This window comes from Salmo salar, chromosome ssa02 (assembly GCF_905237065.1).
Source record: "Salmo salar chromosome ssa02, Ssal_v3.1, whole genome shotgun sequence".
Classification (NCBI taxonomy): Eukaryota; Metazoa; Chordata; class Actinopteri; order Salmoniformes; family Salmonidae; genus Salmo; species Salmo salar.
Genome location: NC_059443.1, coordinates 5,387,216 through 5,403,741, shown reverse-complemented (window position 1 = coordinate 5,403,741; position 16,526 = coordinate 5,387,216). Strand labels below are relative to the sequence as shown.

General features: G+C 44.3%; 1 pseudogene; it reads right to left on the bottom strand.

Annotated features, from left to right (window-relative positions):
• Positions 1–16,526, bottom strand: part of LOC106573090 (collagen alpha-1(XIV) chain-like) — a 263,151-nt pseudogene that overhangs the window by 74,673 nt on the left and 171,952 nt on the right.

Sequence of the window (16,526 nt, the reverse complement as noted above, 5' to 3'; positions counted from 1 at the left end):
GTTATTGGTCTGTTGGTTATTGGTCTGTTGGTTGTTGGTCTGTTGGTTATTGGTCTGTTGGTTATTGGTTGTTGGTCTGTTGGTCTGTTGGTCTGTTGGTCTGTTGGTTATTGGTCTGTTGGTCTGTTGGTCTGTTGGTCTGTTGGTTATTGGTCTGTTGGTTATTGGTTGTTGGTCTGTTGGTTATTGGTCTGTTGGTTATTGGTCTGTTGGTTGTTGGTCTGTTGGTTATTGGTCTGTTGGTTATTGGTTGTTGGTCTGTTGGTCTGTTGGTTATTGGTCTGTTGGTTATTGGTTGTTGTTCTGTTGGTTGTTGGTCTGATGGTTGTTGGTCTGTTGGTTGTTGGTCTGTTGGTCTGTTGGTTATTGGTCTGTTGGTTATTGGTCTGTTGGTCTGTTGGTTATTGGTCTGTTGGTCTGTTGATTGTTGGTTGTTGGTCTGTTGGTTGTTGGTCTGTTGGTCTGTTGGTTATTGTCTGTTGGTTATTGGCCTGTTGGTTATTGGTCTGTTGGTTGTTGGTCTGTTGGTTATTGGTTGTTGGTTGTTGGTCTGTTGGTTGTTGGTCTGTTGGTTATTGGTCTGTTGGTTATTGGTCTGTTGGTCTGTTGGTTATTGGTTGTTGGTCTGTTGGTTATTGGTCTGTTGGTCTGTTGGTTATTGGTCTGTTGGTTATTGGTCTGTTGGTCTGTTGATTGTTGGTTATTGGTCTGTTGGTTATTGGTCTGTTGGTCTGTTGGTTGTTGGTCTGTTGGTTGTTGGTCTGTTGGTCTGTTGGTCTGTTGGTTATTGGTCTGTTGGTCTGTTGATTGTTGGTTGTTGGTCTGTTGGTTGTTGGTCTGTTGGTCTGTTGGTTATTGTCTGTTGGTTATTGGCCTGTTGGTTATTGGTCTGTTGGTCTGTTGGTCTGTTGATTGTTGGTTGTTGGTCTGTTGGTTGTTGGTCTGTTGGTTGTTGGTCTGTTGGTCTGTTGGTCTGTTGGTCTGTTGGTTATTGGTCTGTTGGTCTGTTGATTGTTGGTTGTTGGTCTGTTGGTTGTTGGTCTGTTGGTCTGTTGGTTATTGTCTGTTGGTTATTGGCCTGTTGGTTATTGGTCTGTTGGTCTGTTGGTCTGTTGATTGTTGGTTGTTGGTCTGTTGGTTGTTGGTCTGTTGGTCTGTTGGTTATTGTCTGTTGGTTATTGGCCTGTTGGTTATTGGTCTGTTGGTTATTGGTCTGTTGGTTGTTGGTCTGTTGGTTATTGGTCTGTTGGTTGTTGGTTGTTGGTCTGTTGGTCTGTTGGTTATTGGTCTGTTGGTTGTTGGTTGTTGGTCTGTTGGTTGTTGGTCTGATGGTTATTGGTTGTTGGTCTGTTGGTCTGTTGGTCTGTTGGTTATTGGTCTGTTGGTTATTGGTCTGTTGGTTGTTGGTCTGTTGGTTGTTGGTCTGTTGGTTATTGGTCTGTTGGTTATTGGTTGTTGGTCTGTTGGTCTGTTGGTCTGTTGGTCTGTTGGTTATTGGTCTGTTGGTCTGTTGGTCTGTTGGTCTGTTGGTTATTGGTCTGTTGGTTATTGGTTGTTGGTCTGTTGGTTATTGGTCTGTTGGTTATTGGTCTGTTGGTTGTTGGTCTGTTGGTTGTTGGTCTGTTGGTTATTGGTTGTTGGTCTGTTGGTCTGTTGGTTATTGGTCTGTTGGTTATTGGTTGTTGGTCTGTTGGTTGTTGGTCTGATGGTTGTTGGTCTGTTGGTTGTTGGTCTGTTGGTCTGTTGGTTATTGGTCTGTTGGTTATTGGTCTGTTGGTCTGTTGGTTATTGGTCTGTTGGTCTGTTGATTGTTGGTTGTTGGTCTGTTGGTTGTTGGTCTGTTGGTCTGTTGTTTATTGTCTGTTGGTTATTGGCCTGTTGGTTATTGGTCTGTTGGTTGTTGGTCTGTTGGTTATTGGTTGTTGGTTGTTGGTCTGTTGGTTGTTGGTCTGTTGGTTATTGGTCTGTTGGTTATTGGTCTGTTGGTCTGTTGGTTGTTGGTTGTTGGTCTGTTGGTTATTGGTCTGTTGGTCTGTTGGTTATTGGTCTGTTGGTTATTGGTCTGTTGATTGTTGGTTATTGGTCTGTTGGTTATTGGTCTGTTGGTCTGTTGGTTGTTGGTCTGTTGGTTGTTGGTCTGTTGGTCTGTTGGTCTGTTGGTCTGTTGGTTATTGGTCTGTTGGTCTGTTGATTGTTGGTTGTTGGTCTGTTGGTTGTTGGTCTGTTGGTCTGTTGGTTATTGTCTGTTGGTTATTGGCCTGTTGGTTGTTGGTCTGTTGGTCTGTTGGTCTGTTGATTGTTGGTTGTTGGTCTGTTGGTTGTTGGTCTGTTGGTCTGTTGGTTATTGTCTGTTGGTTATTGGCCTGTTGGTTATTGGTCTGTTGGTTATTGGTCTGTTGGTTGTTGGTCTGTTGGTTATTGGTCTGTTGGTTATTGGTTGTTGGTCTGTTGGTCTGTTGGTTATTGGTCTGTTGGTTGTTGGTTGTTGGTCTGTTGGTTGTTGGTCTGATGGTTGTTGGTCTGTTGGTTGTTGGTCTGTTGGTCTGTTGGTTATTGGTCTGTTGGTTATTGGTCTGTTGGTCTGTTGGTTATTGGTCTGTTGGTCTGTTGATTGTTGGTTGTTGGTCTGTTGGTTGTTGGTCTGTTGGTCTGTTGGTTATTGTCTGTTGGTTATTGGCCTGTTGGTTATTGGTCTGTTGGTTGTTGGTCTGTTGGTTGTTGGTTGTTGGTTGTTGGTCTGTTGGTTGTTGGTCTGTTGGTTGTTGGTCTGTTGGTTATTGGTCTGTTGGTCTGTTGGTTATTGGTTGTTGGTCTGTTGGTTATTGGTCTGTTGGTCTGTTGGTTATTGGTCTGTTGGTTATTGGTCTGTTGGTCTGTTGATTGTTGGTTGTTGGTCTGTTGGTTATTGGTCTGTTGGTCTGTTGGTTGTTGGTCTGTTGGTTGTTGGTCTGTTGGTCTGTTGGTCTGTTGGTCTGTTGGTTATTGGTCTGTTGGTCTGTTGATTGTTGGTTGTTGGTCTGTTGGTTGTTGGTCTGTTGGTCTGTTGGTTATTGTCTGTTGGTTATTGGCCTGTTGGTTATTGGTCTGTTGGTTGTTGGTCTGTTGCTTATTGGTCTGTTGGTCTGTTGGTCTGTTGGTTGTTGGTCTGTTGGTTATTGGTTGTTGGTCTGTTGGTTGTTGGTCTGTTGGTCGTTTAAATGGTTGGTCGTTTAAATGGTTGGTCGGTCTGTTGGTTGTTGGTCTGTTGGTTGTTGGTTGTTGGTCTGTTGGTTGTTGGTCTGTTGGTTATTGGTCTGATGGTTGTTGGTCTGATGGTTGTTGGTCTGTTGGTTATTGGTCTGTTGGTTGTTGGTCTGTTGGTCTGTTGGTTATTGTCTGTTGGTTATTGGCCTGTTGGTTATTGGTCTGTTGGTTGTTGGTTGTTGGTCTGTTGGTTGTTGGTCTGTTGGTTATTGGTCTGATGGTTGTTGGTCTGATGGTTGTTGGTCTGTTGGTTATTGGTCTGTTGGTTGTTGGTCTGTTGGTTTGTTGGTTATTGTCTGTTGGTTATTGGCCTGTTGGTTATTGGTCTGTTGGTTGTTGGTTATTGGTCTGTTGGTTATTGGTCTGTTGGTTATTGGTTGTTGGTCTGTTGGTTATTGGTCTGTTGGTTATTGGTCTGTTGGTTATTGGTCTGTTGGTTATTGGTTTGTTGGTCTGTTGATTGTTGGTTGTTGGTCTGTTGGTTGTTGGTCTGTTGGTCTGTTGGTTGTTGGTCTGTTGGTTGTTGGTCTGTTGGTCTGTTGGTTATTGGTCTGTTGGTCTGTTGGTTGTTGGTCTGTTGGTTATTGGTCTGTTGGTCTGTTGATTGTTGGTTGTTGGTCTGTTGGTTATTGGTCTGTTGGTCTGTTGGTTGTTGGTCTGTTGGTTGTTGGTCTGTTGGTTGTTGGTCTGTTGGTTGTTGGTCTGTTGGTTGTTGGTCTGTTGGTCTGTTGGTTGTTGGTCTGTTGGTTATTGGTCTGTTGGTCTGTTGGTTGTTGGTCTGTTGGTTATTGGTCTGTTGGTTGGTTGGTCTGTTGGTTATTGGTCTGTTGGTTGTTGGTCTGTTGGTTGTTGGTCTGTTGGTTATTGGTTGTTGGTTGTTGGTCTGTTGGTCTGTTGGTTGTTGGTCTGTTGGTTGTTGGTCTGTTGGTCTGTTGGTCTGTTGGTTATTGGTCTGTTGGTTATTGGTTGTTGGTTGTTGGTCTGTTGGTCTGTTGGTTATTGGTCTGTTGGTTGTTGGTCTGTTGGTCTGTTGGTTGTTGGTCTGTTGGTTGTTGGTCTGTTGGTTATTGGTTGTTGGTTATTGGTCTGTTGGTCTGTTGGTTGTTGGTCTGTTGGTTGTTGGTTGTTGGTCTGTTGGTTGTTGGTCTGTTGGTTGTTGGTCTGTTGGTTGTTGGTCTGTTGGTCTGTTGGTCTGTTGGTTGTTGGTCTGTTGGTTATTGGTCTGTTGGTTGTTGGTCTGTTGGTTATTGGTCTGTTGGTTATTGGTTGTTGGTCTGTTGGTCTGTTGGTTTTTGGTCTTTTGGTCTGTTGGTTATTGGTCTGTTGGTTATTGGTCTGTTGGTTGTTGGTCTGTTGGTCTGTTGGTTGTTGGTTGTTGGTCTGTTGGTTATTGGTCTGTTGGTCTGTTGGTTATTGGTCTGTTGGTTATTGGTCTGTTGGTCTGTTGATTGTTGGTTATTGGTCTGTTGGTTATTGGTCTGTTGGTCTGTTGGTTGTTGGTCTGTTGGTTGTTGGTCTGTTGGTCTGTTGGTTATTGGTCTGTTGGTCTGTTGGTTATTTGTCTGTTGGTCTGTTGATTGTTGGTTGTTAGTCTGTTGGTTATTGGTCTGTTGGTCTGTTGGTTATTGGTCTGTTGGTTGTTGGTCTGTTGGTTGTTGGTCTGCTGGTTGTTGGTCTGTTGGTTATTGGTCTGTTGGTCTGTTGGTCTGTTGGTTGTTGGTCTGTTGGTTGTTGGTCTGTTGGTCTGTTGGTTATTGGTCTGTTGGTCTGTTGGTTATTGGTCTGTTGGTTATTGGTCTGTTGGTTGTTGGTCTGTTGGTCTGTTGGTTATTGGTCTGTTGGTTATTGGTCTGTTGGTCTGTTGGTTATTGGTCTGTTGGTTATTGGTCTGTTGGTTGTTGGTCTGTTGGTCTGTTGGTTATTGGTCTGTTGGTTATTGGTCTGTTGGTTATTGGTCTGTTGGTTGTTGGTTGTTGGTCTGTTGGTCTGTTGGTTATTGGTCTGTTGGTTGTTGGTCTGTTGGTCTGTTGGTTTTTTGGTCTGTTGGTTGTTGGTCTGTTGGTCTGTTGATTGTTGGTTATTGGTCTGTTGGTTGTTGGTCTGTTGGTTATTGGTCTGTTGGTTGTTGGTTGTTGGTCTGTTGGTTGTTGGTCTGTTGGTTGTTGGTCTGTTGGTTATTGGTCTGTTGGTTGTTGGTTGTTGGTCTGTTGGTCTGTTGGTCTGTTGGTTATTGGTCTGTTGGTCTGTTGGTCTGTTGGTCTGTTGGTTGTTGGTCTGTTGGTTATTGGTTGTTGGTCTGTTGGTTGTTGGTCTGTTGGTCGTTTAAATGGTTGGTCGTTTAAATGGTTGGTCGGTCTGTTGGTTGTTGGTCTGATGGTTGTTGGTCTGTTGGTTGTTGGTCTGTTGGTTATTGGTCTGATGGTTGTTGGTCTGATGGTTGTTGGTCTGTTGGTTATTGGTCTGTTGGTTGTTGGTCTGTTGGTCTGTTGGTTATTGTCTGTTGGTTATTGGCCTGTTGGTTATTGGTCTGTTGGTTGTTGGTTATTGGTCTGTTGGTTGTTGGTCTGTTGGTTATTGGTTGTTGGTCTGTTGGTTATTGGTCTGTTGGTTATTGGTCTGTTGGTTATTGGTCTGTTGGTTATTGGTCTGTTGGTTATTGGTCTGTTGGTCTGTTGATTGTTGGTTATTGGTCTGTTGGTTATTGGTCTGTTGGTCTGTTGGTTGTTGGTCTGTTGGTTGTTGGTCTGTTGGTCTGTTGGTTATTGGTCTGTTGGTCTGTTGGTTATTGGTCTGTTGGTTATTGGTCTGTTGGTCTGTTGATTGTTGGTTATTGGTCTGTTGGTTATTGGTCTGTTGGTTATTGGTTGTTGGTCTGTTGGTTGTTGGTCTGTTGGTCGTTTAAATGGTTGGTCGTTTAAATGGTTGGTCGGTCTGTTGGTTGTTGGTCTGATGGTTGTTGGTCTGTTGGTTGTTGGTCTGTTGGTTATTGGTCTGATGGTTGTTGGTCTGATGGTTGTTGGTCTGTTGGTTGTTGGTCTGTTGGTTATTGGTTGTTGGTCTGTTGGTTATTGGTCTGTTGGTTATTGGTCTGTTGGTTATTGGTCTGTTGGTTATTGGTCTGTTGGTTATTGGTCTGTTGGTCTGTTGATTGTTGGTTATTGGTCTGTTGGTTATTGGTCTGTTGGTCTGTTGGTTGTTGGTCTGTTGGTTGTTGGTCTGTTCGTCTGTTGGTTATTGGTCTGTTGGTCTGTTGGTTATTGGTCTGTTGGTTATTGGTCTGTTGGTCTGTTGATTGTTGGTTATTGGTCTGTTGGTTATTGGTCTGTTGGTCTGTTGGTTGTTGGTCTGTTGGTTGTTGGTCTGTTGGTTGTTGGTCTGTTGGTCTGTTGGTTGTTGGTCTGTTGGTTGTTGGTCTGTTGGTTATTGGTCTGTTGGTCTGTTGGTTATTGGTCTGTTGGTTATTGGTCTGTTGGTTGTTGGTCTGTTGGTTATTGGTCTGTTGGTCTGTTGGTTATTGGTTGTTGGTCTGTTGGTTATTGATCTGTTGGTTGTTGGTCTGTTGGTTATTGGTCTGTTGGTTATTGGTCTGTTGGTTATTGGTCTGTTGGTTGTTGGTCTGTTGGTTGTTGGTTGTTGGTTGTTGGTCTGTTGGTCTGTTGGTTGTTGGTCTGTTGGTTGTTGGTCTGTTGGTCTGTTGGTCTGTTGGTTATTGGTCTGTTGGTTGTTGGTTGTTGGTTGTTGGTCTGTTGGTCTGTTGGTTGTTGGTCTGTTGGTTGTTGGTCTGTTGGTCTGTTGGTTGTTGGTCTGTTGGTTGTTGGTCTGTTGGTTATTGGTTGTTGGTTATTGGTCTGTTGGTCTGTTGGTTGTTGGTCTGTTGGTTATTGGTTGTTGGTCTGTTGGTTGTTGGTCTGTTGGTTGTTGGTCTGTTGGTTGTTGGTCTGTTGGTCTGTTGGTCTGTTGGTTGTTGGTCTGTTGGTTGTTGGTCTGTTGGTTGTTGGTCTGTTGGTTGTTGGTCTGTTGGTTATTGGTCTGTTGGTCTGTTGGTTGTTGGTCTGTTGGTTGTTGGTCTGTTGGTTGTTGGTCTGTTGGTCTGTTGGTTGTTGGTCTGTTGGTTATTGGTCTGTTGGTTGTTGGTCTGTTGGTTATTGGTCTGTTGGTTATTGGTCTGTTGGTCTGTTGGTTATTGGTTATTGGTCTGTTGGTTATTGATCTGTTGGTTGTTGGTCTGTTGGTTATTGGTCTGTTGGTTATTGGTCTGTTGGTTATTGGTCTGTTGGTTGTTGGTCTGTTGGTTATTGGTTGTTGGTTGTTGGTCTGTTGGTCTGTTGGTTGTTGGTCTGTTGGTTGTTGGTCTGTTGGTCTGTTGGTCTGTTGGTTATTGGTCTGTTGGTTATTGGTTGTTGGTTGTTGGTCTGTTGGTCTGTTGGTTATTGGTCTGTTGGTTGTTGGTCTGTTGGTCTGTTGGTTGTTGGTCTGTTGGTTGTTGGTCTGTTGGTTATTGGTTGTTGGTTATTGGTCTGTTGGTCTGTTGGTTGTTGGTCTGTTGGTTATTGGTCTGTTGGTTGTTGGTCTGTTGGTTATTGGTCGGTTGGTTATTGGTTGTTGGTCTGTTGGTCTGTTGGTTTTTGGTCTTTTGGTCTGTTGGTTATTGGTCTGTTGGTTATTGGTCTGTTGGTTATTGGTCTGTTGGTTTTTGGTCTGTTGGTTTTTGGTCTGTTGGTTATTGTTCTGTTGGTTATTGGTCTGTTGGTCTGTTGGTTGTTGGTTGTTGGTCTGTTGGTCATTTGAATGGTTGGTTAAAAGGCAGTTGTTCTTACCAGTCCAGGAGCTCACAGCACTTGTCTCGACTGGCCCAGGACGTGCTGCAGATAATGTCAAACATCTGGATCTGGAACTATACACACACAGAGAACAAATACACAGAGAAAGAGTTCATATTGGCATGACATTGCAACACACTTACGGTATACAGATTTCTACACTACTTCTACCCTGTGGTCTACACCGTGTTCTACACTGTGTTTTACACTACGTTCTACCCTGTGGTCTACACCGTGGTCTACACAATGTTCTACACCGTGGTCTACACCATGTTCTACACCATGTTCTACACCGTGTTCTACACCGTGTTCTACACCGTGATCTACACCGTGATCTACACAATATTATAAACCATGTTCTACACTGTGTTCTACACAATGTTCTACACCATGTTCTACACCATGTTATAAACCATGTTCTACACTGTGGTCTACACAATGTTCTACACCATGTTCTACACCATGTTATAAACAATGTTCTACACTGTGGTCTACACAATGTTCTACACCATGTTCTACACCATGTTCTACACAATGTTATAAACCATGTTCTACACTGTGGTCTACACAATGTTCTACACCATGTTCTACACAATGTTCTACACCATGTTCTGCACCATGTTCTACACCATGTTCTACACAATGTTATAAACCATGTTCTACACTGTGGTCTACACAATGTTCTACACCATGTTCTACACAATGTTCTACACCATGTTCTGCACCATGTTCTACACTGTGGTCTACATCGTGGTCTGCACAATGTTATACACCAAGTTCTACACCGTGGTCTACACCGTAGTCTACACAATGTTCTAAACCATGTTCTACACTGTGGTCTACACAATGTTCTACACAATGTTCTCCACCATGTTCTACACCATGTTCTACACCATGTTCTACACTGTGGTCTACACTGTGGTCTACACAATGTTCTAAACCATGTTCTATGTTGTACACCGTGGTCTACGTTGTACACCGTGGTCTACACCATGCTCTATGTTCTACACCGTGGTCTACACCGTGTTCTACATCGTGTTCTACATGCTTCAGAGAAATATCCAAATATGGGTTGTGAGGTTTGATGGTGACTCTGTCTGATCAACAGGCTGTTTGATGGTGACTCTGTCTGATCAACAGGCTGTTTAATGGTGACTGTCTGCTCAACAGGCTGTTTAATGGTGACTGTCTGCTCAACAGGCTGTTTAATGGTGACTGTCTGATCAACAGGCTGTTTGATGGTGACTCTGTCTGATCAACAGGCTGTTTAATGGTGACTGTCTGATCAACAGGCTGTTTAATGGTGACTGTCTGCTCAACAGGCTGTTTGATGGTGACTCTGTCTGCTCAACAGGCTGTTTAATGGTGACTGTCTGCTCAACAGGCTGTTTGATGGTGACTCTGTCTGATCAACAGGCTGTTTAATGGTGACTGTTTGATCAACAGGCTGTTTGATGGTGACTGTCTGCTCAACAGGCTGTTTGATGGTGACTCTGTCTGCTCAACAGGCTGTTTGATGGTGACTCTGTCTGCTCAACAGGCTGTTTAATGATGACTCTGTCTGATCAACAGGCTGTTTGATGGTGACTCTGTCTGCTCAACAGGCTGTTTGATGGTGACTGTCTGCTCAACAGGCTGTTTGATGGTGACTCTGTCTGCTCAACAGGCTGTTTAATGGTGACTGTCTGCTCAACAGGCTGTTTGATGGTGACTCTGTCTGATCAACAGGCTGTTTGATGGTGACTGTCTGCTCAACAGGCTGTTTGATGGTGACTGTCTGCTCAACAGGCTGTTTAATGGTGACTGTCTGCTCAACAGGCTGTTTAATGGTGACTCTGTCTGCTCAACAGGCTGTTTAATGGTGACTGTTTGATCAACAGGCTGTTTGATGGTGACTCTGTCTGATCAACAGGCTGTTTAATGGTGACTGTCTGCTCAACAGGCTGTTTAATGGTGACTGTCTGCTCAACAGGCTGTTTAATGGTGACTCTGTCTGCTCAACAGGCTGTTTAATGGTGACTGTTTGATCAACAGGCTGTTTAATGGTGACTGTCTGATCACAGGCTGTTTGATGGTGACTCTGTCTGCTCAACAGGCTGTTTAATGGTGACTGTCTGATCAACAGGCTGTTTGATGGTGACTCTGTCTGATCAACAGGCTGTTTGATGGTGACTGTCTGCTCAACAGGCTGTTTGATGGTGACTCTGTCTGCTCAACAGGCTGTTTAATGGTGACTGTCTGCTCAACAGGCTGTTTGATGGTGACTGTCTGATCAACAGGCTGTTTGATGGTGACTCTGTCTGCTCAACAGACTGTTTGATGGTGACTGTCTGCTCAACAGGCTGTTTAATGGTGACTGTCTGCTCAACAGGCTGTTTAATGGTGACTCTGTCTGCTCAACAGGCTGTTTAATGGTGACTGTTTGATCAACAGGCTGTTTAATGATGACTCTGTCTGCTCAACAGGCTGTTTAATGGTGACTGCTCAACAGGCTGTTTAATGGTGACTGTTTGATCAACAGGCTGTTTGATGGTGACTCTGTCTGCTCAACAGGCTGTTTAATGGTGACTGTCTGCTCAACAGGCTGTTTGATGGTGACTGTCTGCTCAACAGGCTGTTTAATGGTGACTCTGTCTGATCAACAGGCTGTTTAATGGTGACTCTTTCTGCTCAACAGGCTGTTTGATGGTGACTCTGTCTGATCAACAGGCTGTTTGATGGTGACTCTGTCTGCTCAACAGGCTGTTTAATGGTGACTCTGTCTGATCAACAGGCTGTTTAATGGTGACTCTGTCTGATCAACAGGCTGTTTGATGGTGACTCTGTCTGATCAACAGGCTGTTTAATGGTGACTGTCTGATCAACAGGCTGTTTGATGGTGACTCTGTCTGATCAACAGGCTGTTTAATGGTGACTGTCTGCTCAACAGGCTGTTTGATGGTGACTCTGTCTGATCAACAGGCTGTTTAATGGTGACTGTCTGATCAACAGGCTGTTTGATGGTGACTCTGTCTGCTCAACAGGCTGTTTAATGGTGACTCTGTCCGATCAACAGGCTGTTTAATGGTGACTGTCTGCTCAACAGGCTGTTTGATGGTGACTCTGTCTGATCAACAGGCTGTTTAATGGTGACTGTCTGATCAACAGGCTGTTTAATGGTGACTGTCTGCTCAACAGGCTGTTTGATGGTGACTCTGTCTGATCACAGGCTGTTTAATGGTGACTGTCTGATCAACAGGCTGTTTAATGGTGACTGTCTGATCACAGGCTGTTTGATGGTGACTCTGTCTGATCAACAGGCTGTTTGATGGTGACTGTCTGATCAACAGGCTGTTTAATGGTGACTGTCTGCTCAACAGGCTGTTTGATGGTGACTCTGTCTGATCAACAGGCTGTTTAATGGTGACTCTGTCTGATCAACAGGCTGTTTGATGGTGACTCTGTCTGCTCAATAGGCTGTTTAATGGTGACTGTCTGCTCAACAGGCTGTTTAATGGTGACTCTGTCTGATCAACAGGCTGTTTAATGGTGACTCTGTCTGATCAACAGGCTGTTTGATGGTGACTGTCTGATCAACAGGCTGTTTAATGGTGACTCTGTCTGCTCAACAGGCTGTTTAATGGTGACTGTCTGCTCAACAGGCTGTTTGATGGTGACTGTCTGATCAACAGGCTGTTTAATGGTGACTGTCTGATCAACAGGCTGTTTGATGGTGACTCTGTCTGCTCAACAGGCTGTTTGATGGTGACTGTCTGCTCAACAGGCTGTTTGATGGTGACTCTGTCTGATCAACAGGCTGTTTGATGGTGACTGTCTGCTCAACAGGCTGTTTAATGGTGACTCTGTCTGATCAACAGGCTGTTTAATGGTGACTGTCTGCTCAACAGGCTGTTTAATGGTGACTGTCTGCTCAACAGGCTGTTTGATGGTGACTTTGTCTGCTCAACAGGCTGTTTAATGGTGACTCTGTCTGATCAACAGGCTGTTTGATGGTGACTGTCTGCTCAACAGGCTGTTTAATGGTGACTGTCTGATCAACACTGTTTAATGGTGACTCTGTCTGATCAACAGGCTGTTTAATGGTGACTGTCTGATCAACAGGCTGTTTGATGGTGACTCTGTCTGATCAACAGGCTGTTTGATGGTGACTGTCTGATCACAGGCTGTTTGATGGTGACTCTGTCTGATCAACAGGCTGTTTAATGGTGACTGTCTGATCAACAGGCTGTTTGATGGTGACTCTGTCTGATCAACAGGCTGTTTAATGGTGACTGTCTGATCAACAGGCTGTTTAATGGTGACTGTCTGCTCAACAGGCTGTTTGATGGTGACTGTCTGCTCAACAGGCTGTTTGATGGTGACTGTCTGATCACAGGCTGTTTGATGGTGACTCTGTCTGCTCAACAGGCTGTTTAATGGTGACTGTCTGCTCAACAGGCTGTTTGATGGTGACTGTCTGATCACAGGCTGTTTGATGGTGACTCTGTCTGATCAACAGGCTGTTTGATGGTGACTGTCTGATCAACAGGCTGTTTAATGGTGACTCTGTCTGATCAACAGGCTGTTTGATGGTGACTGTCTGATCACCAGGCTGTTTAATGGTGACTGTCTGATCAACAGGCTGTTTAATGGTGACTGTCTGATCAACAGGCTGTTTAATGGTGACTCTGTCTGATCAACAGGCTGTTTAATGGTGACTGTCTGCTCAACAGGCTGTTTAATGGTGACTGTCTGATCAACAGGCTGTTTAATGGTGACTGTCTGCTCAACAGGCTGTTTAATGGTGACTGTCTGCTCAACAGGCTGTTTAATGGTGACTGTCTGATCAACAGGCTGTTTGATGGTGACTCTGTCTGCTCAACAGGCTGTTTAATCTTGACTGTCTGATCAACAGGCTGTTTGATGGTGACTCTGTCTGCTCAACAGGCTGTTTGATGGTGACTCTGTCTGATCAACAGGCTGTTTGATGGTGACTGTCTGATCAACAGGCTGTTTGATGGTGACTGTCTGCTCAACAGGCTGTTTAATGGTGACTCTGTCTGATCAACAGGCTGTTTAATGGTGACTGTCTGCTCAACAGGCTGTTTAATGGTGACTGTCTGCTCAACAGGCTGTTTGATGGTGACTCTGTCTGCTCAACAGGCTGTTTGATGGTGACTCTGTCTGATCAACAGGCTGTTTAATGGTGACTGTCTGCTCAACAGGCTGTTTAATGGTGACTGTCTGATCAACAGGCTGTTTGATGGTGACTGTCTGTCTGCTCAATGATGGTGAACTGAATGACCTAAATGTACATACACACAACCCACTGGGCACACACTGGCTGAATCAACATTGTTTCCATGTCATTTCAATGAAATTACGTTGAACCAATGTGGAATAGACGTTGAATTGACGTCTGTGCCCAGTGGGAATGAACTTTCACTGAGAGTGAATCACTTTAAACACTAGGTTAAAATAAATTAAATGTATTTCTTATGAGATTACACATTGATAAGATGAAACTGCTGAGGAAATATGAAAGCCTCACCACTTTAAAGGACAATAAAGTCAGAATTAATTGTAAAACATCTCGGGGGACATTTCTTTCTTTCCACCAATTCCCTCAAAATGCTGTACAAAGCAATTTCTTTTCATCAGACTGTCTCCAGAAATAATAAAATAATACAGTCTCACATAGTTGCAAAGCAGTCCATTCATCTACCCTCAGAGCTGCACAGAAATCATCACAACTATTATGCATCTAACAAAGACTGCTCCTCATCTTATTTCCTGTCCTGACATCTTGGGTCACATAGAGGATGTATGGTGTTATAGAGGCTGTAGGGTGTTGTTGTGGTGTTATAGAGGCTGTAGGGTGTTGTGGTGGTGTTGTAGAGACTGTAGGGTGTTGTGGTGGTGTTATAGAGGCTGTAGGATGTTGTGGTGGTGTTATAGAGGCTGTAGGGTGTTGTGGTGGTATTATAGAGGCTGTAGGGTGTTGTGGTGGTGTTATAGAGGCTGTAGGGTGTTGTGGTGGTGTTATAGAGGTGTAGGATGTTGTGGTGGTGTTGTAGAGACTGTAGGGTGTTGTGGTGGTATTATAGAGGATGTAGGGTGTTGTGGTGGTGTTATAGAGACTGTAGGGTGTTGTTGTGGTGTTATAGAGACTGTAGGGTGTTGTTGTGGTGTTATAGAGGCGGTAGAATGTTGTGGTGGTGTTATAGAGGCTGTAGGGTGTTGTGGTGGTGTTATAGGGTGTTGTGGTGGTGTTATAGAGGCTGTAGGATGTTGTGGTGGTGTTATAGAGACTGTAGGGTGTTGTGGTGGTGTTATAGGGTGTTGTGGTGGTGTTATAGAGGCTGTAGGGTGTTGTTGTGGTATTATAGAGGCTGTAGGGTGTTGTTGTGGTGTTATAGAGAATGTAGGGTGTTGTGGTGGTATTATAGAGGCTGTAGGGTGTTGTGGTGGTGTTATAGAGGCTGTAGGATGTTGTGGTGGTGTTATAGAGGCTGTAGGATGTTGTGGTGGTGTTATAGAGAATGTAGGGTGTTGTGGTGGTATTATAGAGGCTGTAGGGTGTTGTGGTGGTATTATAGAGGCTGTATGGTGTTGTGGTGGTGTTATAGAGGCTGTATGGTGTTGTTATGGAGGATGTAGAGTGTTGTGGTGGTGTTATAGAGGCTACAGGGTGTTGTGGTGGTGTTATAGAGGCTGTTGGGAGCTGTGGTGGTATTATAGAGGCTGTATGGTGTTGTGGTGGTATTATAGAGGCTGTATGGTGTTGTGGTGGTGTTATAGAGGCTGTATGGTGTTGTGGTGGTGTTATAGAGACTGTAGGGTGTTGTTATGGAGGATGTAGATTTTTTTTTGGTGGTGTTATAGAGATTGTAGGATGTTGTGGTGGTATTATAGAGGCTGTAGGGTGTTGTTGTGGTGTTATAGAGAATGTAGGGTGTTGTGGTGGTGTTATAGAGGCTGTATGGTGTTGTTATGGAGGATGTAGAGTGTTGTGGTGGTGTTATAGAGGCTGTTGGGAGCTGTGGTATTATAGAGTCTGTAGGGTGTTGTTGTGGGACTATAAAGGCTGCAGGATGTTGCGGTGGTGTTATAGAGATGTATGGTGTTGTTATGGAGGATGTAGGGTGTTATAGAGGCTGTAGAGTGTTGTGGTGGTGTTATAGAGGCTGTAGGGTGTTGTTGTGGGACTATAGAGACTGTAGGGTGTTGTTGTGGTGTTATAGAGGCTGTAGGGTGTTGTTGTGGGACTATAGAGACTGTAGGGTGTTGTTGTGGTGTTATAGAGGCTGTAGGGTGTTGTTGTGGTGTTATAGAGTCTGTAGGGTGTTGTGGTGGTGTTATAGAGGTTATATGGTGTTGTGGTGGTGTTATAGAGGCTCTAGCGTGTTGTTGTGGTGTTATAGAGGCTGTGGGGTGTTGTTATAGAGATTGTAGGGTGTTGTTATGGTGTTATAGAGGCTGTACGGTGTTGTGGTGGTGTTATAGAGCCTGTAGGGTGTTGTTATAGAGGCTGTAGGGTGTTGTTATAGAGACTGTAGGGTGTTGTTATAGAGGCTGTAGGTGTTGTGGTGCTGTTATAGAGGCTGTAGGGTGTTGTTATAGAGGCTGTAGGGTGTTGTTGTGGGGTTATAGAGGCTGCACGGTGTTGTTGTGGTATTATAGAGGATGCATGGTGTTGTTGTGGTGTTATAGAGGCTGCATGGTGTTGTGGTGGTGTTATAGAGCCTGTAGGATGTTGTTGTGGGTCTATAGAGGCTGTAGGGTGTTGTGGTGGTATTATAGAGGCTGTAGGATGTTGTTGTGGGTCTATAGAGGCTGTAGGGTGTTGTGGTGGTATTATAGAGCCTGTAGGGTGTTGTTGTGGATCTATAGAGGCTGTAGGGTGTTGTGGTGGTATTATAGAGGCTGTAGGATGTTGTTGTGGGTCTATACAGGCTGTAGGGTGTTGTTGTGGTGTTATAGAGGCTGTAGGGTGTTGTTGTGGGACTATAGAGACTGTAGGGTGTTGTTGTGGTGTTATAGAGGCTGTAGGGTGTTGTGGTGGTATTATAGAGGCTGTAGGATGTTGTTGTGGGTCTATACAGGCTGTAGGGTGTTGTTCTGGTAATATAAAGGATGTATGGTGTGTGACTGAAAGCTGTAGGTCTATAGGACAGCCAGCTCAGAGAATGATGCAGAGACTGACAGACAGTACTCTGTGTTTCTCAAAATGAATACTACCGTGCTCCGAGCACACACCCCGTGCTCCGAGCAAATTGGAGCATGGGAGAGTCAGAGTATGGGTTGAATTCAAAGTATGTGAAATGAAGCTTCTGGAATGCAGTACTCTGTACATATTTTAAATCATTGATGCAAGCTTCAATGGAAAGTAGGCACAGAAATATGACGCAACCAGGTAAAAAAATTACGGGACATTTCTTGAAATCAACGGCGGCCATTATTTGAGTGAGAGAAAATAAACTT